Source organism: Fundulus heteroclitus, unplaced genomic scaffold (assembly GCF_011125445.2).
Source record: "Fundulus heteroclitus isolate FHET01 unplaced genomic scaffold, MU-UCD_Fhet_4.1 scaffold_215, whole genome shotgun sequence".
NCBI classification, from domain to species: Eukaryota; Metazoa; Chordata; class Actinopteri; order Cyprinodontiformes; family Fundulidae; genus Fundulus; species Fundulus heteroclitus.
This window is the reverse complement of record NW_023396627.1, coordinates 4,653-29,488: the sequence shown is the minus strand read 5'-3', so window position 1 is coordinate 29,488 and position 24,836 is coordinate 4,653. Positions and strand designations below refer to the sequence as shown.

The window sequence follows — 24,836 nt, the reverse complement described above, 5'->3', positions numbered from 1 at the left end:
ACTGTATTTTCTAAAACAAATGTTGTAGCATACATTTTCCACTTCCTCCTGTTGCTGCATCAAGCATACTGCACTGCGTATTCTACATCCTAAGATAGCAGCAAAGAAGCTGAAGGTGGTGGAGAGTTGCCGTCATGTAGATCTATCAAAGAGGTGTGCAAATATGTACATATATTTGTCCATTTGATATTAAATATACAGACATACATTAGGTAAATAATTAAATATTTTTAAGAGAACTTAGTAAATCTTTTGTAAAAGAATACTGACCACTCAGGGACTCAATACAGTCACATTCATTAACCGATATGCAAATTGGGGTTAATGACTTAACACATGGACAAATGGCAGAAGGAAACTAGAATGGATCCAACAGCTACTCTGATCACTGAGCCACAATCATTACATTGATAATTCATAATATAATTTGTAGAACAAGTTTATTTCTGTCTTTAAATGCCACTAAACTTCTGCAGGAGAGAGACATTCATTATCTTAAGCTACTTTATTGGTTAAGCAAAATGGACCCCAAAAAAATTTGTGTTTTGTCTTTGTTGTGAATCAACTGTCACTAGATTTTCAGTATATGTCTCTGATATCCATATTTACATTTATTGTTGGAGAATTGGTCATGAGAAGGCACAGGACAAAAATATTATCTATTTGTGTTGTTTAGTTTCTTTATTTGACACAAAAACAGATACATTAAAAGTACAATTACCAATTACATGCACGTGAAACTTGAGGAACATATATCAGGTTTAAATTTCTCTGAGTAGCCAACATTTTTCTTAATTGATCCGCTTTACAGCAGATAGAAATGATGGTATTAATTCTTAAAACTATACATCGTGAGAAACCTCCCCCCCGAGATCAGTATTTCCAGGAATCCCCCTTTCTGATAAGTGAAGGGATTCCTGGGAAAACTGGACCCCAGAGAAAAGGGTAAAGAAAAACAAGATGAAGGGTGATTGTTCAAAATTTTACTTCTGAAAAAAATGTTTTTAATTAAAGATTTTTCTGTCTGCAGCTGCAGTTCCTGTGCAAAGAAAAGGAGCAGTAAAAACAGAAAAAATTTGAGAATGGTTGTCTGTCCGTATATCTCCGTTGTTGCAAATCCACTTCTTTTTTCTTTAGAGAAACACACAGACCCGTAGATCATGATAGATGTTCAATAGATTTGTCTGTCCTCTGTCCCGAGCTACAGTGCTTCATCTCAGACTACCAACTGACCAGAGATGCAGCACTGCACCATGGGCCACAGGAATAAGCAGCAAGTCAACAGATGCAGCACATTTATTTCAGGCGTTTAATTATTTGAAAACAAACAAACGCAAATTTTAATTTTAACTGCCCTCATTAAGCATAATATTTGTTAAAGGAAAAAACTGCATTGATTGGGTTGAAGAAGATAGGAATGAGCATACTTTCCAAAGAACCTACATAGCTCCTCATCTTGCTGTAGCCACTCCCTTTTAAACCACAGCTGGCTGAGGAAGTAGGTGCATCTTCTTGGATGTACACAGCAGGAAGCAGACTATGGGTGGCTTATAGAAGTACTAGCTCTTCAGTTCTTTCTACAAGTAAGCAGAAAACAGTAAGTAAACCACTTCCTCTAATGTATGTTCCAATGTGAGGCAGAAAGTGAGTTCTTGGGAACATATAGAATTGTTTTATTTTCCAGATAAATGGCAAATAACAAAATGCTTTAAAAAGATTACTTTCTCCAGCAGAAGACCCAGATTTTTGTACAAGACATGAATCCCTCACCTTCATCCTCTGAACAGCCGTTGTGTTTTGCTTTCCCCAAATCAACGTGCCTATTAAATTGCAACACCTAAAAAAACAGAGTAGAACTATTAATTTGGTGGTATTTCAGATGTAAAACATTTTAATTCCCCACCTGTAATTCTATGGAATAAGCAAGGAATTACATCAGCAGTCTACAGAGAAGAAACGACTGAATGAGAAAGGGACCGTATACCTCACCCCTCTATGGTAAAATCTCAGTCTACCCTTATATGGTAGTTTGTGTATTTTGAGGACCTTGAAAGAGGGATCGCAGTGCATGATAAACATTCCCTCTTCCAGGCTGTGATTGCTTCCACCAACAGCCATCCCCCGCCCCCTGCCCTTCTCCCCACTGCTAACTACATACATTCCCTTTTCAAGTCACAGCATCGAGACATGCTCTTCACCTAGCTCAGGGAGAGGAAAGCCTGTATCTTCCTCAGTTTTTCTCCATCTTTTTTGACCTAAACAAAGCCATATTAAGAACAAAGTAGTCTGATGGACTGACACACACAAAATCTCTCTAGGAAATATGAAGCCACAAAGTGGCACACAACTGTGTCTATGTGATAAGTGTTCCAAGATGCTTTCTATTACTCAACTGTCCTATAACGATTCAAGTTGATTTAAGCATCATTCTCCATTTGTTTCTTCAATGTAATATTTAATGTTCTTGCAATAGTTCACACAAACTCTAATATTCCCCTTTGTTGGTTTAAATTTTTAGCTAAGGAAGATTTATCCTGAGATGACAGCACCAGAGCTGGAAGGTCAGTAATTCAAAATTCCGGCTCTACACAAGAAAGCTCCGGACCAGACAAACTATAGAACTATATATATATCTATATATAGATATAGATAAACGAGCAAATTAGCTCTATGAAATATTTTTTTTATGAGGAAAGACTGGGAAAATAAGTAACAGATCAGAATGATTTCAGTCTCTCCTTTTTTGGCCACAGTTAGGAATGGTGTGTGTTTATGCAGACTGTGATAAGAGTCAGAGCCATGTCTCCTGCAAATCCAAACATTGCCTAATATGGTCGCCCCTCTTCTTTAAATCTTATACTGGAGGCACATACTACTATACTCTGTCAATCACCTTGTTTCTGTTGATTTCTTTATTTTCCATTCGATTCATATACACATGGATCAGGAAAAGCTTGCAGTGTGTGTAGAAATTAACTCATAGTTAATTTGCTTAAAGTAATTATGACAAGTAGAGAGAGCACAGGAATCCACTGTGGCTCTACGCTCTTTCATGAGGAGTGAGTGCTGCTTGTCAAGACTTGATGCAATCTACTGGGTTTCCTTAGATAGGAAACAATTTGACCATTGCAGTATCCCCTGCTCTCCACTTGCCCATCCCCCACCATGTGAACATTATCCTGGGAATGGCAGTCTCTTAATCCCTCAGGGGGAATGGTTTCGAGGGTTATGGGAAAGCCTTAAGATTGTGGTATCCTTCAAGATTTAGATCTTTCAGTAAATAAATAGAGCACTTCCTTTCCTCTTTCTCATGACCAGCTCAGACAAACTTGGACTGCAGCTTCCGGCTAAAGTTTAAAGACTTTTAGGACATGATGGTGTGGGGTGTAAGGAAAAATTATTGACCTCCAAATTCATATGTACACAAAATGCAAGTCAGAAGACAGTGAGCTCTTGCTTCTTAGATTCTTAGTTGTAGGATCTGTGATAAGAATGATTAGTCTGAGTGGCCTTTTGAATTAGAAAGATGTGACCAGACAAAGTTTATATTTCTCAACTTAGTTATCCAGTAGCCTAATAGTAACACCTGATTTATTTAAATCAGTTTTTTTATGACCAGCAAAATTTCTAAAGGCAAGATCACTAGTGTCAGCTCCCAAGAGGTGCCCTGTATGTTTTAGATCTTCGCCTGGTTCAGCACATCTGAATCATGCCCAGGATGTAATCTGGCCATTATTTCAACTCCCAGTTGTGGTCCGTGAGGCAGACACCCTGTCTAATTTTAAGACTAGGCTTAAAACTTTCCTTTTTGACAAAGCTTATAGTTAGTTATGCTATAGGCTCAGGCTGCTGGAGGAAAACAGGGTCTATTTTTTTCATAGTAGGTTCACCTGGTTTGGTGTTCTGTTAGCTGTGACATCATCCACAAGAGGCAGATCATTTTTAATTTTGTGTCTCTGCTCTGTCTTCTCCAACCTCCTGTCGGTTGAGGACTGGTCACACTGAGCCTGGTTCTGTTAAAAGGGAGTTTTCCTCTCCACTGTCACTTCAGGCATGCTCGAAATGAGGGATTGCTGCAAAGCCATCGACAATCCATGCAACTGTCCGCTGTGGCTCCATGCTCTTTCATGAGGAGTGAATGCTGCTTGTCAAGACTTAATGCAATCTACTGGGTTTCCTTAGATAGGAAACATTTTGACAAATTTTTATGATTAGATTGAATTGGACTTTGTAAAGTGCCTTGAGATGACATGTGTTGTGAAATGCCATCCATCCATCCATCCATCCATTTTCTAAACCGCTTAATCCCTCATGGGGTCGCGGGGGTTGCTGGTGCCTATCTCCAGCATTCACCGGGCGAGAGGCGGGGTACACCCTGGACAGGTCGCGTTTTGTGAAATGGTGCTATATAAATAAAATTTAATTGAAGGAACAGGGAAATATCTAAAATAGGCAGGGCATTAATGCTTATTGGTTGGAGTTGTACAACCCTGATCTATTTCATGTAGGAAAGTGAACTGGTTTAGATGGCAATAATAAAAATGTAACTCTTTTTAATAAATGATGGCTCTTCAGATCAATAACCAGTACTTAAATGGAGTGCTCCTTATAAAAAGAAGGGCAATTGCCAATAGATTTAAGATTTCAAATGCAAAGACAAATAAATAGAGCAAGCACCAACCAATGGTTCTGCAATCGCATGGACCAGTCCTACATTACAAGTTATAGTAATAGTGTCAATGATCAGTAAATTCAGCAAACTTGCACTCGAGGAACCAAGATTGTGTCCAAGTAGACCAGGATATTGATGCAAATTTACCTAATCCTTTACATTAGCTCATATTAGATGTGTGGAAAATATATACAATATATATTTACAATCCATCTACCAGCAAAGGATACAGGTTGGCAGAAATTTTATCAAGAGACTGACAGTGGAAAAAGCGGAGAGAGCAGAGTGTCATCTTACTCCACAACCCAATACATTATCATGCTACTTCGGTCATTTTTGCCCCCCCCCCCCCAAATTTTTTAAAATTTAAATAACTATTTCTCTTTTAAAACATACTGAGAAAGCCTAAAACATTCTACTATTTAATTTGTGTGATCATACCTGAATGATTGCTGCAGATCAGCAGAGTTGCTGCTAGAAGTTTTCCTCCGGAAACCAGCAGAGAAGGCTGATATGCTGTGCTGTCGTCTTCTCTGATGCATTACTGGTACCACTGGTTGAAGACAACCACTTTTGCTTTTCTTTAAAACAGTGACTGTACTTAACAGTATGAAGTAATTAAATAAAAAGTAGATTTTAAAAATCAGAAGTTTTACAGTAAACAGAACTAAGATCAGGGGATTTCTTATCAGAGTACTGCTTTCTGATCTTTGCCTGCGCCTCTTTTATGAAGCTGCTGGAACCCCAGTGCAGGCATTCCAACATTACCTTGTATGGAGGCTGAAGGGGGTGGGATTTAGAGCAGGGAAGGCCCCCTGTATGACTGTTAGGCTGATGTTCCAAGAACAAATATGCCTCCACAGATGTAGCATATTTAAGGGAAATATGGAGAGACTTCAGAGGAAGAAGAAATAAAAATGGAATAAGTTACAAGGACAAAATGGAGACATATGGGAGAACAATAAAACAAAGCAAAGAATAATACTATAACGAGAGATTGGAGGAAAGCAGGCGAAAAGAGAAGGGCATACGCAGTGATGAGAAAATGGTGTGTAAGTGGTTAGGATTTCTCTTTAAGGACATAAGCTTTCTTCTAAATTCGACCTTTTTCTGACCATTCTGGGTAATTATAAATTTGTATGTTAAAGAAGCTGCAGATCTGTGCTTTTTATGAGCTTTGCTATTTCATTTCTATTCACTGTATATCAATGTATGTGTTTTTACAATACAAGTAAGCACTGTTCTGTTACAACCTGCGGACTCAACTAGACTCAGTTTGGCCAAGCAGAACTCACATTACAGCAGAGTTTCTCCCACTGGCTGTCAGTGCCAGTTACTTTAACCAGTGGCACCTTCCACACCAGTCACACATATTAAAGCAGTTCCAGCCCTGCAAGGAGAGCTGGGTCACACATAACCTTAACCCACACACCACACGTTTATCACTTTTACGGACTTAATTTATTCAAAACACTGCAGAACCTAAAACAATGAATACTTTATTAGCTATCAAAGGCATTACAGTGTCCTATTCTCAAAAAATCAGAACAGGCTTACACATGGCAACTCATTTGCCAAAAGATAAAATCAGTGGAACCAGCACATGTCTTTTCGTCTTTTAAGAATAAAAGCCCAGGCTGATGGAAGATTTTTGGGTTGCACTAAATTATAAACAGCCTTCTCTCCTCTTGTCTTTTCCTCATTAGGTAATTGTAGTTGACAACCATAAACTTCTCATAAACTAAATTTGTTTTCCCCGTTTCTCGTTTGAAAACTTTTTTCTGTTGTGTCTGCTTTAATGTTTCTGCCAATGCCATAAAAGGGGGCTGATGGGACTTGCTCTGACTCTCTCAGTTTGCTCTTTGGTTTGTTTCTTAATAAGGTCATGTTTGGGGATAATTGACCATTTAAAGAAACTGACTGGCTTGAACTGTTAGCAGCTGCAATGAAGCATATTAGAAAAGCACACCCTTTTTCTCTCTTCAGGAGGAGCCAATACGAACCTAAGGTCGAACCTGCAGAGATAACCCCTATTGTTAAAAATAAATCCAAAACGATAATCTTATCCTCTAAGAAATGAGAGGGAGGCTTTCTGTTTCTTGGCAATACATCTTCCAATTCATCAGCTCATAAACAAAACTCTACTTGTGGCCCTCATGTATGAATCCATAAATGTCCTATTATCTATGTGAATCTCGCAATTTGTGTATATGATTAGATTGATTTGATTATATACACTTTTTTGGATCTGTTTGTCTGTGTGTTTTGAGATAACATTTGTTGTGTGTGCAATTCAATTCAATTCAATTTTATTTATATAGCGCCAATTAATGAAACATGTCATCTCAAGGCACTTTACAAGGTCAAAATCAACAATCAAATTAATGTTGAATATTAATTTGAATTAAACTTCCTGTAGTATTCCATTCATCCATTTTCCATCACACTTGTCCCTCATGGGGTTGCAAGGGGAGAATTTAGAGAGGCCAATTAACCTAACAGTCATATTTTTGAACAGTGGGAGGAAGCCAGAGTACCCGGAGAGAACCCACGCATGCACAGGGAGAAGATGCAAATTCCATGCAGAAATACCAGGGTCAGATTCAAACCCAGGACCTTCTTGCTGCAAGGCAACTGCGCTACCCACAGCATCAGCTTTTTCCTGGGATGCCCCCTACACCCAGTGCAGGTGGTGAAAGATTCCAGTTTGTTCTGTTCATAATAAATCTTCTTCAAACTCTCTGATTGCTTGTGGAGTACCACAGGGTTCAGTCCTTGGGCCAATTCTCTTTACTATATATATGCTTCCGATTGGTAAAATTATCAGACAGCATGGAAGTTATTTCCACTGTTATGCTGATGATACTGAGCTATATTTATCCATAAACCCTGATGAATCCAATCAATTACTTTCACTACATGTCTTGATGACATCAAAACCTGGATGACTTTTAAAGTCATGCTTTTACATTCTGACAAGACAGAAGTTGTCATCTTTGGACCAGAGTCCTCAAAAAATAAACTTCTCAATCAATTAATCTGGATGGCATTAAATTGGCCTTTGGTAATAAAGTAAAAAAAACTTTTGACAAAGACATGTCATTTAAATCCCATATTAAACAGGTCTCCAGGGTTTCCTTTTTTCACCTCCAGAATATTGGCAACATTTTAAATATTTTGTCCAGGAGTGACTCCGAAAAAACTAGTCCATGCATTTGTTACTCCAAGGGTGAACTACTAGAATTCTTTATTATCAGGATGTCCACAAAATGCTGTTTGAAGCCTTCAGCTGATCCAAAATGCTGCAGCGAAGAGTTCTGATGAAAATCAACAAAAAGGTGTCATATTTCTCTTATTTTAGCTTCCCTTTATTGGCTTCCTGTTAAATCAAGAATAGGATTTAAAATTCTCCTTCTCACATATAAAGCCCTTAATAATCAAGCTCCATTATATTTCACAGATCTTATTACCCCACTGGATTACTGGTGGTTCCTAGAGTATCTAAAAGAATGGGAAGCTGATCCTTCAGTTATCAGGCTCCTCTCCTGTGGAACCAACTCCCAGCTTTGGTCCGTGCGGCAGACACTGTAATGATCACAGCTTTTGCTCTGATTATTTTTCATGTTGGCCATCTCAGCCTTCCATACAGTGGCTGCTCTATTTCCTGATTGCTAGCATCTGTTGTTTGCCCTGATTACTGGCACCTGTGATTGGCATTATTTAGGCTGGCCTTCCACAGCAAGCTGGTGCCAGATTCTCGAAAGCCTTGTGTTAGTAGACCTTCCAGCATTTCTTAAACCTGCCTACCTGTGTTCGACCTTTGAGTGTTCTCTGGATTCCTGCCTGTTGCCTTGCCCTTGTCGGTCTCTTCACCGGTTCTCAGTTTCTGGACAACGACCTCTGCCTGCCTCTCGACTCTGCCTCTCTGCTCAGTCCTCTCTGTACCTCTGCCTGTTGAAAATTGGATTTTGGACCTTGGAAACGGACTCGGACTGGACCTGTTGGATTTCCCCTGTTGCCTGCCCCCTTCAGGAGAAAGGACTCTGTTTTGGATTCAACGTCTTTTACGGATCCAATCAAGGTTAGTGGCTTTTCTTGTGCAGCTGTAATTTCCCTTTGCAAGCTCACAGCCACTAACCTGTCTCTCTCCTTTTCAGAGCAACCAGCCCTGTTCCCTGAGGCTTGTTTTTTCTACTACATTACTTTTAATAAATTATTTTAACGTACTCTTGGTGTTGTGTGAATTACAGGGTCTGACTCCTGAGATTCATAACAGTAAAATCTGGCCAAAAGATGGACCCGTCCGCAACACCAGAGTGGCGTTCAGGTGTAGACTGGGCTGTTTCCGGGTTAGAGGGGCGCATGAATAAAATCATTGATTTATTGCACAATGTGGTCATTACTCCTAGGAGTCCGGTCAGTTGTGCCGCCGCGGCTTGTGTTAATCCCGCAGCCGAGGTTCTGGCTTCTGTGCCCGCCCGTGAACCCAGATTGTCTCCCCCAGAAGTGTTTAAGGGAGAGGCCGATCAGTGTCGCCCTTTCATCACCCAATGTGAGATTCAGTTCGAACTGCAGCCTTCTTCCTTTCCCACAGAATACTCCAAAGTAGCTTAAGTCATCTCGTTGCTGTCAGGCAAGGCTAAGTGCTGGGGAACTGCCGAGTGGCAGAGAAGATCTCATCGCTGTGGCTCTTTCAAAGCATTTTCAGAGGAACTGATTTGTGTGTTCGATCCAGTACTTCCAGGTAGAGAGGCGGCTAGAGCCCTGATGAGGACCCACCAAGGAGGCAGACCTATGACCAGCTACAGAGTAGAGTTTCACACTATTGCTGCAGAGAGTACATGGAATGAGGAGGCTTTGATGGATGTGTTTATGGAAGGACTGGATGAAAGAATAAAGGATGTTCTGGCTACAAGGGATCTCCCTGCCTCCCTTAAAGAATTGGAGGATTTGGCTACTCGTGTTGATCTCAGATTGGCAGAGAGACAAAGCGAAAGAGAGTCCTACACCAGAAGAAGCGTCACTTTCAAGAGGTCAGTAAATCCTGTGTCTCACCTTTCTGCTCTTAAGGATTCGACAAAGGGGAATTATCGACTGAGGAGAAGGATCGCCGCAGGAGACTGAAACTCTGCATATATTGTGGACAGAAGGGACATTTCATCCGGGATTGTCCTGTTAAAAGACCTGACCCAGTAGCAATACGAAGACTACTACTGAGCCAATGTCGCACACAGTCCTCTATCAGTGATTCTACATTTCCAGCCACCATCCAGGTACGAGAACGTTCTTTTTCTGTACCTGTGTTTATTGACTCTGGTGCCGACACAGAATTTATGGACGAATCATTTGCTCACAGTTTAGGCATTCAGTTGGTCCCTGCAGAGACCAAACATAAGGTTTTAGCTCTGGATGGGCATGTTTTGAATCAATCTCGTTCCCAGACTGCTCCTGTCCAGTTCTGCATTGGGGGTAATCATTTTGAAAGTTTGGTCTTTACGACCATTAATTCTCCCAATCTCCCCATGGTCCTAGGTGCTACCTGGTTAGCTAAGCACAACCCTCACATTAACTGGAGGCTTAAGGAGATCCAAGGCTGGTCAGAAGAATGTTTGGCAGGGTGTTTAACTAAGGCTGAGGGCGGCACCAGTTGCAAGAGGAGACTTATCCTGACCTTACCAAGGTTCCAGAGCAGTACTGGGATTTGAAGGAGGTTTTTAATAAACTTAGAGCTACTGCCTTACCTCCTCACCGCCCTTATGACTGCCCTATCGATCTGCTTCCTGGTACCATGCCTCCTAGAGGTCGTACTTATTCTTTATCAGCCCCGGAACATGAGGCCATGAAAAAGTATGTTGAGGAAGCATTAAGGGCAGGCATCATTAGAACTTCCTCATCTCCTGCAGGTGCAGGCTTCTTCTTCGTCGGCAAGATAGATGAATCTCTCTGTCCATGTATAGATTATCGGGGTTTAAACGCCATTACTGTCAAGAATCGTTACCCGCTACCACTGATGGATTCGGCTTTTGATGTTATTCAAGGTTCCTGCATTTTCACCAAGTTGGACCTAAGAAACGCTTATCATCTGGTGCGTGTTCGTGAAGGAGACGAATGGAAAACTGCATTTAATACACCTACAGGACATTATGAGTATATGGTTATGCCTTTTGGATTAACCAATGCCCCTGCTGTGTTCCAAGCCCTTGTTAATGACGTGTTACGGGACATGATTGGTCATTTCGTTTATGTTTATTTAGTGACATCCTGGTTTTCTCTAAAGATCTGGAGACCCACCAACAACATGTCCGTTCCATACTTCTCCGCCTTCTTCAGAACAATCTATTCGTAAAGGCGGAGAAGTGTGAGTTTCATCAGTTTTCCACCACATTCCTGGGTTATGTCATCTCCCCAAACAAGATCTCCATGGATCCTGCCAAAGTATCTGCTGTTTTGGATTGGCCGACTCCTTCTGATCGCAAGCAATTACAGAGGTTCCTTGGGTTCGCTAATTTCTATCGTCGCTTCATCCGCAACTACAGTCAGATTGCCTCTCCACTTCATTCTCTTACGTCCACCAAATCCAAGTTTGTCTGGTCTGAGGCTGCCGACAAATCCTTCGAGTGACTCAAGAAATGATTTACTTCTGCCCCTGTTCTCAACTCTCCGGACCCCAAGAAACAGTTCATTGTGGAAGTCGATGCCTCTAACATTGGCGTAGGAGCTATTCTCAGCCAAAGAGGGGAGGACAACAAGGTGCACCCATGTGCTTTCTTTTCTAGATCCCTATCGGCCTCAGAACATAACTATGACGTAGGTGATCGAGAACTGCTGGCTGTTAAGCTTGCATTGGAGGAGTAGCGTCATTGGCTGGAAGGGGCTCAAGATCCTTTTATTGTGTGGACGGACCACAAGAACCTGGAGTATCTTAAGACCGCCAGAAGGTTAAACCCAAGACAAGCAAGGTGGGCCATGTTCTTCTCCAGATTCCGCTTCTCTTTGTCTTACAGACCTGGTTCCAGGAATGTTAAACCGGATGCCCTGTCCAGGATTGAGGAGAACCAAGGAGAGGATGAGTTTGTTAATACAGGAGGATTGATTCTACCTGAGAGCGCTCGCTTGGTAATAACCAGAACCGAAGTGGAGCAGAAGGTTCGGGACTTTCTCCTGAACTATCCCGTTCCTGAGAAATGTCCAAAGGGGAAGTTATTCGTACCTGATCATCTGGTCTCACAAGTACTTCAACTTTGTCACAGTTCCCTTCTAACCTGTCATCCCGGATTTAAGAAAACATCTGAGGTTGTAGCGTCCCAGTTCTGGTGGAGTACCATGGCCAAGCATATAAGAGAGTATGTTTCCACCTGTACTGTCTGTAACTCTGCTAAATCCTCCAGAAGACCTCCCTCAGGATTACTGCACCCCCTGCCTATTCCTTCACGCCCATGGTCTCACATCTCTATGGATTTCATTACCGGTCTGCCAGCTTCTGCTGAGAACACTGTTTTCCTCACCATTGTCGACCGATTCTCAAAGATGGTTCACTTGGTTCCCCTCCGTAAATTACCGTCATCCAAGGAATTAGGGGAGATCCTGGCTTGTGAGGTTTTTCGTCTTCACAGCTTTCCAGTTGACATTGTGTCCGATCGTGGCCCTCAGTTCATCTCCAAGTTTTGGAAGGAGTTCTGTTCCTTACTAGGTATGAATGTCAGTTTGTCCACTGGTTTTCATCCTCAGTCAGATGGTCAGTCCGAGAGGATGAACCAGGAGGTGGAGACAAAGCTTCGTGCTGTTTGCAGTCAGTTTCCCGAGAAATGGTCTCAGAACCTGCCTTGGGTTGAGCACGCTATAAACTCTTTACCTTCCTGCACCACTGGGGTGTCTCCATTCTATGTTGTGTTTGCTTATCATCCCCCGGTTTTTTCGATTCAGGAGAGGGTAGCTAAGATTCTATCTGCTCACGCCACTGCCCTAAGGTGTCAGCGAGCTTGGAGAAAGGCCAGACGGGTTATGTCTAAGATGTCCCAAAGTTATACCAAGTCGGCTAATCGCCGCAGAGTCCCTGCTCCCGCCTACCTTCCTGGACAGAAGGTTTGGCTATCCACCAAGGACCTACCTTTGCGTGTGGACTGTAAGAAACTGGCTCCCAGGTATATCGGGCCTTTCCCTATCTCCAAAGTCATTAACCCTATTTCTGTCCGTCTCCAGCTACCTCGTAATATGAGAATCCATCCTACCTTTCATGTCTCCCGAGTTAAGCCCTTTTTACAGTCTCGATTCGAGCCCACCTCCGGCACCCCTCCTCCCACCCGGCTCCTGGATGGGGAACCTATCTACACGGTCCGTCGTATTATGAGGTCCAGGCGCAGAGGTCGGGGTCTCCAGTATCTAGTGGACTGGGAGGGTTACGGTCCGGAGGAGAGATCCTGGATTCCGGGCCTTTTCATCATAGACAAATCCCTTATTAGGGAGTTTCATCGTTCTCACCCTGATCAGCCCAGAGGTCCGTCAGGTGCCGAACCTTGAAGGGGGGGGGGGGTACTGTAATGATCACAGCTTTTGCTCTGATTATTTTTCATGTTGGCCATCTCAGCCTTCCATACAGTGGCTGCTCTATTTCCTGATTGCTAGCATCTGTTGTTTGCCCTGATTACTGGCACCTGTGATTGGCATTATTTAAGCTGGCCTTCCACAGCAAGCTGGTGCCAGATCCTAGAAAGCCTTGTGTTAGTAGACCTTCCAGCATTTCTTAAACCTGCCTACCTGTGTTCGACCTTTGAGTGTTCTCTGGATTCCTGCCTGTTGCCTTGCCCTTGTCGGTCTCTTCACCGGTTCTCAGTTTCTGGACAACGACCTCTGCCTGTCTCTTGACACTGCCTCTCTGCTCAGTCCTCTCTGTACTTTGCCTGTTGAAAATTGGATTTTGGACCTTGGAAACGGACTCGGACTGGACCTGTTGGATTTCCCCTGTTGCCTGCCCCCTTCAGGAGAAAGGACTCTGTTTTGGATTCAACGTCTTTTACGGATCCAATCAAGGTTAGTGGCTTTTCTTGTGCAGCTGTAATTTCCCTCTGCAAGCTCACAGCCACTAACCTGTCTCTCTCCTTTTCAGAACAACCAGTCCTGTTCCCTGAGGCTTGTTTTTTCTACTACGTTACTTTTAATAAATTATTTTAACGTACTCTTGGTGTTGTGTGAATTACAGGGTCTGACTCCTGAGATTCATAACAGACACCCTGTCTACTTTTAAGACTAGGCTTGAAACTTTCCTTTTTGACAAAGTGTTATGGGAATTGTAGATGGAATTCTAAACAATAGTAAATGAGTTCCCATCTTTACTAAATGAGGAGACGGTGGTAATGACGTTCCAGCACTTTTATTGAGAAACAGAGCAGAGATCACATAGATGAAAAGTAATCGCACCCCACGGTTCCGCTGCAGTCTCCGTCTGCCCTGTCTCTGCCTGTCTCTCTTTTCCGGCTTCCCCTAAAACTGCACAGTGGCCTTGGCTTGAGACATAACAAAGACAGTCTATCATAGACAATAATCATTCTACGCAGCATTCAGCCTTGCACTCAGCAAACAGTGGATCTTATACACAGCCATCATGTCTCCAGGCCTCCCACGTCCGAGTGGTGTGAGGCCATAGTGACTTCAGAATAATATTTCTTATAACACAGCTTATAGTTAAAGTGGCTCATGTTACCCTGAGCTACCTCTATAATTATGCTGCTATGGGCTTAGGCTACTGGAGGACATCAGGGCCTATTTTTCTCACTCTACTGAGTTCTACTGTTCTCCAATTTTGCATTGCAACTTAAGAAACCTTCTGTTCATCAAGATGACTTAATAAATTACTGACCTAAATTTAATCTTATTTTCTTATCTGAAATTATTGAGAAAGTAGTTGCTAATCAAGTATTTGAACATTTACAGAGTAATGACCTATTTGAACAGTTTCAGTCTGGCTTGAGAGCTCATCATAGCACCGAAACCACTCTGGAAAAGGTCACAAATAATATTCTCATGGCCTCAGACAGTGGACTTGTTTAAATCTTATCTGTCTGACAGATTCCAGTTTCTTCATGTTAATAATAAATCTTCTTCAAACTCCAGGCTCTCTTGTTGAGTGCCACAGGTTTCCACTATTCTACTGACGACATTCAGCTATCCATAGATCCTGAAAAATCAAATCAATAACTTAGACTACAGGCATGTCTTGATGACATCAAAACCTGGAGGACTTTAAATTTTCTGCTTATAATTTCTGACAAGACAGAAGTTGTCATCTTTGGACCAGAATCCTTAAAAAAATTGTAATCACTTAATCTGGATGGCATTTAATTAGCCTCTGGTAAAAAAAACCTTGGTGTTATTTTTGACTAGGACATGTAATTTAATTCCCATATTCATTCGTTGCCTTGTACCTGTGTAATGACAATAAAGTTGAATCTAATCTAATATTAAACAGGTTTCTAGGGTTTCCTTTTTCACCTCCATAGTATTGCCAAAATTAGAAATATTCTGTCTAGGAGTGATGCTGAAAAACAAGTCCATGCATTTGTTACTTCAAGGTTGGACAATTGTAATTACTTACTATCAGGAAGTCCAAAAAATGCAGTTCAAAGACTCCAGCTCATTTAGAGCGCTGCAGCAAGAGTTCTGATGAAAATTAAAAGGAGACCTTTTTCCTATTTTAGCTTACCTTTATTGGCTTCCTGTTAAATCAAATCAAATCAATTTAAATATCTCCTTCTCACATATAAAGCCCTAATAATCAGACTTCATCATAAATGGAGGTTTAAATATTCAGAGATTATTCAAAGATTGATTAGTTATACATTAGAGATCTGATTGCTCCATATGTTACTAACAGAGCACTTCGCAGTCTCTAAAAGTAAAAAAAATTGGAGGCAGATATTTTAGTTATCATGCTCCTCTCTCGTGGAACCAACTCCCATTTGAGTCCGTCAGGAAGACACCCTGTCTACTTTTTAAGATCAGGTTTAAAACTTTTCTTTTTGACAAAGCTTATTAGCTCAAGATAACCTAAGCCAGTCTATCTAAGAGTGGCCCAGGTCTCTGTAGTTATACTGATATAGGCTGCTGGAGGACATCAAGATCTCATCCTGCTTAGTTCTGCTACTGTTCTTCAATTTTGCATTATTTGTTGTATTTCAACTTTTAACTTTATGTTCTCTCTGTCCTTTTTTCTCTTCATAGTAGGTACATTTGGTCTGTTGTTCTGTAACACTATCCAGAAGAGCAGATCATGTACCATTACCCTTTCTAATATAAAAAAGATTCCTGGATAAATGTGTGCTTCTGGCTTTTTGTGTTTCTTTGTCTTTTTAAACCCCCAAGCGGTCGAGGCAGATGACCGTTCACACTGAGCCTGGTTCTCCTGGTAGTTTTTCCCTCCTGTTAAAGGGGAGTTATCCTCTCCACTGTTGTTTCATGCATGCTCAGTATGAGGGATTGTTGAAAAGCCATTGACAATGCAGACTGTTCACTGTGGCTACACACTGTTTACTGCTTGTCAAGACTTGATGCAATCTGCTGAGTTTCCTCAGATATAAAAAGTTTTGACCAATCTGTCTGGAGAATTTGATTGAATTTGACTTTGTAAAGTGCCTTGAGATGAAACTATATAAATACAATTTAATTGTTTTTGCCACTGTCACACCCAAGTTTCCCCATTTTGGGACTATTAAGGAATTTCTTATCTTCTTAATGACCTGACACTCTCCATAATAATTTTTTTTTGATATAGCGCTAATTCAGGCTAAATGTCTTCTCAAGGCACTTTAGAGAGAGAGAGAGAGAGAGGCGCTCTCTGGGCCGCCTACCACTTCCCATCGTGTATACTATCATGACCCATTAATTCTGGGAATTGTGAGGGCCTGTTCTGTAGAAACTATTTAAAGATGTGCAAGTTGTAGCATGAGCTTATGCAGACTGACAGTGGGATGTGTGCAGCTTCACTTTGTTTACTGTCTGTGACAGAGGTATACCAGTAAGATTAACCGGAACACTGTATCTCGTGGTTTAGATATGAGAGAGTATGACTATGTCTTGCTACATTTTATCTTGTCAAAGCAGGAAGACCAAATTTGAGTGGAAGCAGAATGAGGATAAAGTCCACACCTACTTCGGGTGCAGGAAGAGAAGCTGCCAAATTTTTTTTTTTTTTTCTGTCTGCTTTCTGTCAGATTTAGCACTAATCTGTTCTGGTCTTTCACTACAAAGAGAATGCTTAAAGAAACATTTACATTTCAGCAGTTCCCATGTACATGTTGACATTTGATCAGAACAGCCAAAGGTGGCAAACCAAAAGGATACATTGCAGAGAAAAGGTCAAAGGACTGAGTCTTCCTGTGAAGAAATGTGATATGAAGCAGATGTTTGTCTGTGCCATAAGAATATATATGAAGAATGAATTCCAAGGACAAGACTTTATCATTCATTACACAAAGCACTGATGTTGGTCTGCATAACATTGTTACAAAAGTTAGCTAACGTTTAGTTTAACTCACAGCTATTCAAAACCAATTATTATTTGCTTAATTGATCATTTATTTGTTTACTGAAGATCGTCTTAATAGACTTTGCTCAGTGTGTTCCTTAAGATTCAAAGATTCTTTATTGTCACAGCATGTTACCATGGTGAAATTTCTTTTTGGCCACTCCGGCTAAGAGTACACATAAAAGACAAACAAACAGGCAATGAACAGGGGTTACAGTGTTTTGTTTGCTTGATTATCATTATAGCGTTCAAAAGCTATATAAAAAAAGAAGAAAATAAAAATACAAAATTAAAAAGATTAAGAATTATCTATCTATCTATCTATCTATCTATCTATCTATCTATCTATCTATCTATCTATCTATCTATCTATCTATCTATCTATCTATCTATCTATCTATCTATCTATCTATCTATCTATCTATCTATCTATATCTATATATATATATATATATATATAGTTATTACAAATGTTCCATAGTTTAGCATCTGCAAAAAATAAAATAAAAATAAGAAAAGAAGAGAAGAGAATTAAAAATTACTACATCATTTGGATGTTTTAATTTAATTAAAAGCCACTATAGCAGTCGATTGGCTCCTTAATTGTCAGTCTCATACAACTGACTCATCTGAAAACTATCTGAAATTTCCGGGAGACTAAATTGTTTTTATTGATCACCACACTCAATTTGCAAAGTTTACAAAAAGGAATACGAGACTATTTCTACTGTGTTCTTTTTATAATTTATGTTATTCTTAGTTATTTTATCTGTGACGGGCTTTGTAAATAAAACTTAATTACTCACTTTATGGTATAAAAACATTTGTTTTCAGAATCCCAATATCAACATTTTGGTAGCACTTTAAAATAACTACACCTCATTTAGTTTTAACTAGTTATGAATAAATACTTAATTAAAGCTATACATTAACACATTTGTTAATGAGTTACACTCCTAAAGAGTAAAGCATTTGATTTATAAGTAAGAAGCTGTACATTGAAACATTCAATGATGCTTTACTCCTAAAGACTAAATGCATCCATACCCAAGATACAATTTTTTGATCCATACTTAATAAGTTGTGAATAAGGTATTGTAAAATAATGTATTAATGTATATAAATGTACATATACATGTACTTTCACATCATGAGTTCAATTAATGGTTAGAGAATGTCTGAAAAGAGTATCTTTAAATTTCACAGTCACGCCAACTGACAACGGGTGACAAATGGGTCAGCTGTCCAGGCCCCAGGAGGGGGTGGGAGTTGGGGAGGACTAGGACTCTGATCATTCAATAAGCTCTATGCATGGGGCGGTGTGACATATTTCAGGTAAAAGATCAGGGGGCTTACAGATTTCTGGCCACTGCTTGTGCCGCGTTTTGTCGGCTGTCAATCTATGTTTTGAGAGGGTAAATATACATTTTTTTGGTAATATTTTTTGTGTGTATAGCTGTGTGTGTGAGGGTTTGTTGATGTATTCAAGATAACTGTCAAACGAGCCAAGTTTCATCTGCAAAGGAGGGTGTAACTCAGTTTTGAGTTTTCACACTTTTCCTAAAGACGATGAGCTAGAGAAGAGGTGAATAATTAACATAAGAAGGGACCACTTTATAGTCACAGATGCTACACAAGTGTGTAACCGACATTTCACGACTGAAGACCTGTATGAGCCTTCAACTCCAAGCAGACTTTGTGTGTCTGCATGTGAGCAGCCAAAATGACTTATTTAGGTCCCAGAAGGACTAAATTAGGTCTCTCCACAAGGTTTAAGAAGTGTTTCCACACACCTTAGTTTTTTGAGTGCTCTCTTCTGTTTTAGCGCCCAAATCGTCTGAATCATGTTAAATATGAATTTCACTGAGTTTGAACAGTGTTCTGCTGTTACCAATGACGGGGCACACAGAATGTTCATTTGCAGCATATTTGGCATCAAATTTCTGCCTTTCTGGGGTGTGAGAAGTGAATTATAACCATTACATTCTTTGAGAGTCCTTTTGCATTAGAGCAGACAAAATGACTTATTTGTGTCACAAGGACCAAAATAGGTCTCCGCACAAGGTTTAAGCATTGTTTTCACACACCTTAGTTTAATGACTGCTCCCTTCTGTTTTAGCGCCCAAATCGTCTTAATCATGTTAAATATGAATTTCACTGAGTTTAAACAGTGTTCTGCTTTTACTAATGACCGGGCACATAGAAGGTTCATTTGTAGCATATTTGGCATCAAATTTCTGCCTTTCTGGGGTGTGAGAAGTGAATTAAAACCATTACCTTCTTTCATAGGCCTTTTGCATTAGAGCAGACAAAATGACTTATTTATGTGTCAGAAGGACCAAATTAGGTCTCCCCACAAGGTTTAAGAATTGTTTCCACACACCTTAGTTTATTGACTGCTCTCTTCTGTTTTAGCACCCAAATCGTCTGAATCATGTTAAATATGACTTTCACTGAGTTTGAACAGTGTTCTGCTGTTACTAATGAACAGGCACACAGAATGTTCATTTGCAGCATATTTGGCATCAAATTTCTGTCTTTCTGGGGTGTGAGAAATGAATTATAACCATTACATTCTTTGAGTGGCGTTTTGCATTAGAGCAGACAAAATGACTTATTTTGGTGTCAGAAGGACCAACTTAGGTCTCCCCACAAAGTTTAAGCATGTTTTCACACACCTTAGTTTATTGACTGCTCTCTTCTGTTTTAGCACCCAAATCGTCTGAATCATGTTAAATATGAATTTCACTGAGTTTGAACAGTGTTCTGCTGTTACTAATGAACAGGCACACAGAATGTTCATTTGCAGCATATTTGGCATCAAATTTCTGCCTTTCTGAGCTGTGAGAAGTGAATTATAACCATTACATTCTTTCAGTGGCCTTTTGCATTAGAGCAGCAAAAAAAGACTTATTTAGGCGTCAGAAGGACCAAATTAAGTCTCCCCACAAGGTGTAAGCATTGTTTCCACACATCTGAGTTTGTTGACTGCTCTCTTCTGTTTTAGCGCCCAAATCGTCTGAATCATGTTAAATATGAATTTCATTGAGTTTAAACAATGTTCTGCTGTTACTAATGACCGGGCACAAAGAATGTTAATTTGTAGCATATTTGGCATCAAATTTCTGCCTTTCTGAGCTGTGAGAAGTAAATTATAACCATTACATTATTTGACTGGCCTTTTGCATTAGAGCAGCAAAAATTACTTATATATGTGTAAGAGGGACCAAATTAGGTCTCCCCATAAGGTGTAAGCAGTGTTTCCACACAAATTAGCTGTTGGACAGCTCCCATCTGTTTTAGAGCCCAAATCGTCTGAATCATGCTGAATATGAATTTCACTGAGTTTAAACAGTGTTCCGCTGTTACTCATGACCGGGCACATAGAATGTTCATTTGCAGCATATTTGGCATCAAATTTCTGTGTTTCTGAGCTGTGAGAAGTGAATTATAACCATTACATTCTTTCAGTGGCGTTTTGCATTAGAGCAGCCAAAATGACTTATTTAGGTGTCAGAAGGACCAAATTAGGTCTCCCCACAAGGTGTAAGCAGTGTTTCCACACACCTTAGCTGTTGGACAGCTCCCATCTGTTTTAGCGCCAAAATCGTCTGAATCATGTTAAATATGAATTTTACTGAGTTTAAACAGTGTTCTGCTGTTACTAATGACCGGGCACATAGAATATTCATTTACAGCATACTTGGCATCAAATTTCTACGTTTCTGAGCTGTGAGAAGTGAATTGTAACCATTAATATCTTTGAGTAGCCTTTTGCATTAGAGCAGACAAAATGGCATATGTGTCAGAAGGACCAAATTAGGTCTCCCCACAAGGTGTAAGCATTGTTTCCACACATCTGAGTTTGTTGACTGCTCTCTTCTGTTTTAGCGCCCAAATCGTCTGAATCATGTTAATTATGAATTTCATTGAGTTTAAACAGTGTTCTGCTGTTACTAATGACCGGGCACAAAGAATGTTAAATTGCAGCATATTTGGCATCAAATGTCTGCCTTTCTGAGCTGTGAGAAGTGAATTATAACCATTACATTCTTTCAGTGGCCTTTTGCATTAGAGCAGCAAAAAAGACTTATTTAGGTGTCAGAAGGATCAAATTAAGTCTCCCCAGAAGGTGTAAGCATTGTTTCCACACATCTGAGTTTGTTGACTGCTCTCTTCTGTTTTAGCGCCCAAATCGTCTGAATCGTGTTAAATATGAATTTCAATGAGTTTAAACAGTGTTCTGCTGTTACTTATGACCGGCCATGTAGAATGTTAATTTGCAGCATATTTGGCATCAAATTTCTGCCTTTCTGAGGTGTGAGAAGTGAATTATAACCATTACATTATTTGAGTGGCCTTTTGCATTAGATCAGCAAAAATTACTTATATATGTGTAAGAAGGACCAAATTAGGTCTCCCCACAAGGTGTAAGCATTGTTTCCACACATCTGAGTTTGTTGACTGCTCTCTTCTGTTTTAGCGCCCAAATCGTCTGAATCGTGTTAAATATGAATTTCAATGAGTTTAAACAGTGTTCTGCTGTTACTAATGACCGGGCACAAAGAATGTTCATTTGCAGCATATTTGGCATCAAATTTCTGCCTTTCTGAGCTGTGAGAAGTGAATTATAACCATTACATTCTTTCAGTGGCCTTTTGCATTAGAGTAGCAAAAAAGACTTATTTAGGCGTCAGAAGGACCAAATTAAGTCTCCCCACAAGGTGTAAGCATTGTTTCCACCCATCTGAGTTTGTTGACTGTTCTCTTCTGTTTTAGCGCCCAAATCGTCTGAATCATGTTAAATATGAATTTCACTGAGTTTAAACAGTGTTCTGCTGTTACTAATGACCGGGCACATAGAATGTTCATTTGCAGCATATTTGGCATCAAATTTCTGCCTTTCTGAGCTGTGAGAAGTGAATTATAACCATTACATTCTTTCAGTGGCCTTTTGCATTAGAGCAGCAAAAAAGACTTATTTAGGTGTCAGAAGGATCCAAATTAGGTCTCCCCACAAGGTGTAAGCATTGTTTCCACACATCTGAGTTTGTTGACTGCTCTCTTCTGTTTTAGCGCCCAAATCGTCTGAATCATGTTAAATATGAATTTCATTGAGTTTAAACAGTGTTCTGCTGTTACTAATGACCGGGCATGTAGAATGTTCATTTGCAGCATATTTGGCATCAAATTTCTGCCTTTCTGAGGTGTGAGAAGTGAATTATAACCATTACATTATTTGAGTGGCCTTTTGCATTAGAGCAGCAAAAATTACTTATATATGTGTCAGAAGGACCAAATTAGGTCTCCCCACAAGGTGTAAGCATTGTTTCCACACATCTGAGTTTGTTGACTGTTCTCTTCTGTTTTAGCGCCCAAATGGTCTGAATCATGTTAAATATGAACTTTACTGAGTTTAAACAGTGTTCTGCTGTTACTAATGACCGGGCATGTAGAATGTTAATTTGCAGCATATTTGGCATCAAATTTCTGCCTTTCTGAGGTGTGAGAAGTGAATTATAACCATTACATTATTTGAGTGGCCTTTTGCATTAGAGCAGCAAAAATTACTTATATATGTGTAAGAAGGACCAAATTAGGTCTCCCCACAAGGTGTAAGCAGTGTTTCCACACACATTAGCTGTTGGACAGCTCCCATCTGTTTTAGCGTCCAAATCGTCTGAATCATGTTAAATATAAATTTCACTGAGTTTAAACAGTGTTCTGCTGTTACTAATGACCGGGCACATAGAATGTTCATTTGCAGCATATTTGGCATCAAATTTCTGCCTTTCTGAGCTGTGAGAAGTGAATTATAACCATTACATTCTTTCAGTGGCCTTTTGCATTAGAGCAGCAAAAAAGACTTATTTAGGTGTCAGAAGGACCAAATTAGGTCTCCCCACAAGGTGTAAGCATTGTTTCCACACATCTGAGTTTGTTGACTGCTCTCTTCTGTTTTAGCGCCCAAATCGTCTGAATCATGTTAAATATGAATTTCACTGAGTTTAAACAGTGTTCTGCTGTTACTAATGACCGGGCACATAGAATGTTCATTTGCAGCATATTTGGCATCAAATTTCTGCCTTTCTGAGGTGTGAGAAGTGAATTATAACCATTACATTATTTCAGTGGCCTTTTGCATTAGAGCAGCAAAAATTACTTATATATGTGTCAGAAGGACCAAATTAGGTCTCCCCACAAGGTGTAAGCATTGTTTCCACACATCTGAGTTTGTTGACTGCTCTCTTCTGTTTTAGCGCCCAAACGGTCTGAATCATGTTAAATATGAATTTCACTGAGTTTAAACAGTGTTCTGCTGTTACTAATGACCGGGCACATAGAATGTTCATTTGCAGCATATTTGGCATCAAATTTCTGCCTTTCTGAGGCTGTGAGAAGTGAATTATAACCATTACATTCTTTCAGTGGCCTTTTGCATTAGAGCAGCAAAAAATACTTATTTAGGTGTCAGAAGGACCAAATTAGGTCTCCCCACAAGGTGTAAGCATTGTTTCCACACATCTGAGTTTGTTGACTGCTCTCTTCTGTTTTAGCGCCCAAATCGTCTGAATCATGTTAAATATGAATTTCCTTGAGTTTAAACAGTGTTCTGCTGTTACTAATGACCGGGCACATAGAATGTTCATTTGCAGCATATTTGGCATCAAATTTCTGCCTTTCTGAGCTGTGAGAAGTGAATTATAACCATTACATTATTTCAGTGGCCTTTTGCATTAGAGCAGCAAAAAATACTTATTTGGGTGTCAGAAGGACCAAATTAGGTCTCCCCACAAGGTGTAAGCATTGTTTCCACACATCTGAGTTTGTTGACTGTTCTCTTCTGTTTTAGCGCCCAAATCGTCTGAATCATGTTAAATATGAATTTCACTGAGTTTAAACAGTGTTCTGCTGTTACTAATGACCGGGCACATAGAATGTTCATTTGCAGCATATTTGGCATCAAATTTCTGCCTTTCTGAGCTGTGAGAAGTGAATTATAACCATTACATTCTTTCAGTGGCCTTTTGCATTAGAGCAGCAAAAAGACTTATTTAGGTGTCAGAAGGACCAAATTAGGTCTCCCCACAAGGTGTAAGCATTGTTTCCACACATCTGAGTTTGTTGACTGCTCTCTTCTGTTTTAGCGCCCAAATCGTCTGAATCATGTTAAATATGAATTTCACTGAGTTTAAACAGTGTTCTGCTGTTACTAATGACCGGGCACATAGAATGTTCATTTGCAGCATATTTGGCATCAAATTTCTGCCTTTCTGAGCTGTGAGAAGTGAATTATAACCATTACATTCTTTCAGTGGCCTTTTGCATTAGAGCAGCAAAAAAGACTTATTTAGGTGTCAGAAGGACCAAATTAGGTCTCCCCACAAGGTGTAAGCATTGTTTCCACACATCTGAGTTTGTTGACTGCTCTCTTCTGTTTTAGCGCCCAAATCGTCTGAATCATGTTAAATATGAATTTCACTTGAGTTTAAACAGTGTTCTGCTGTTACTAATGACCGGGCACATAGAATGTTCATTTGCAGCATATTTGGCATCAAATTTCTGCCTTTCTGAGCTCTAAGAAGTGAATTATAACCATTACATTCTTTCAGTGGCCTTTTGCATTAGAGAAGCAAAAAAGACTTA

At 40.0% G+C, this 24,836-nt stretch overlaps 1 long non-coding RNA gene across 2 annotated transcripts; it reads right to left on the bottom strand.

Annotated features, from left to right (window-relative positions):
- Positions 1 to 660: 660 nt before the first annotated feature.
- Positions 661 to 5,381, bottom strand: LOC110368355. 2 transcript variants are annotated; one of them, XR_002428027.2, is made up of 3 exons: positions 5,114 to 5,381; positions 1,771 to 1,837; positions 661 to 1,577 (listed from the first exon to the last, which is right to left on the bottom strand). It is a non-coding gene; the product is annotated as an uncharacterized LOC110368355 (long non-coding RNA). The 2 variants fall into 2 exon arrangements; XR_002428026.2 differs by having other exon boundaries at positions 661 to 1,837.
- Positions 5,382 to 24,836: the final 19,455 nt, after the last annotated feature.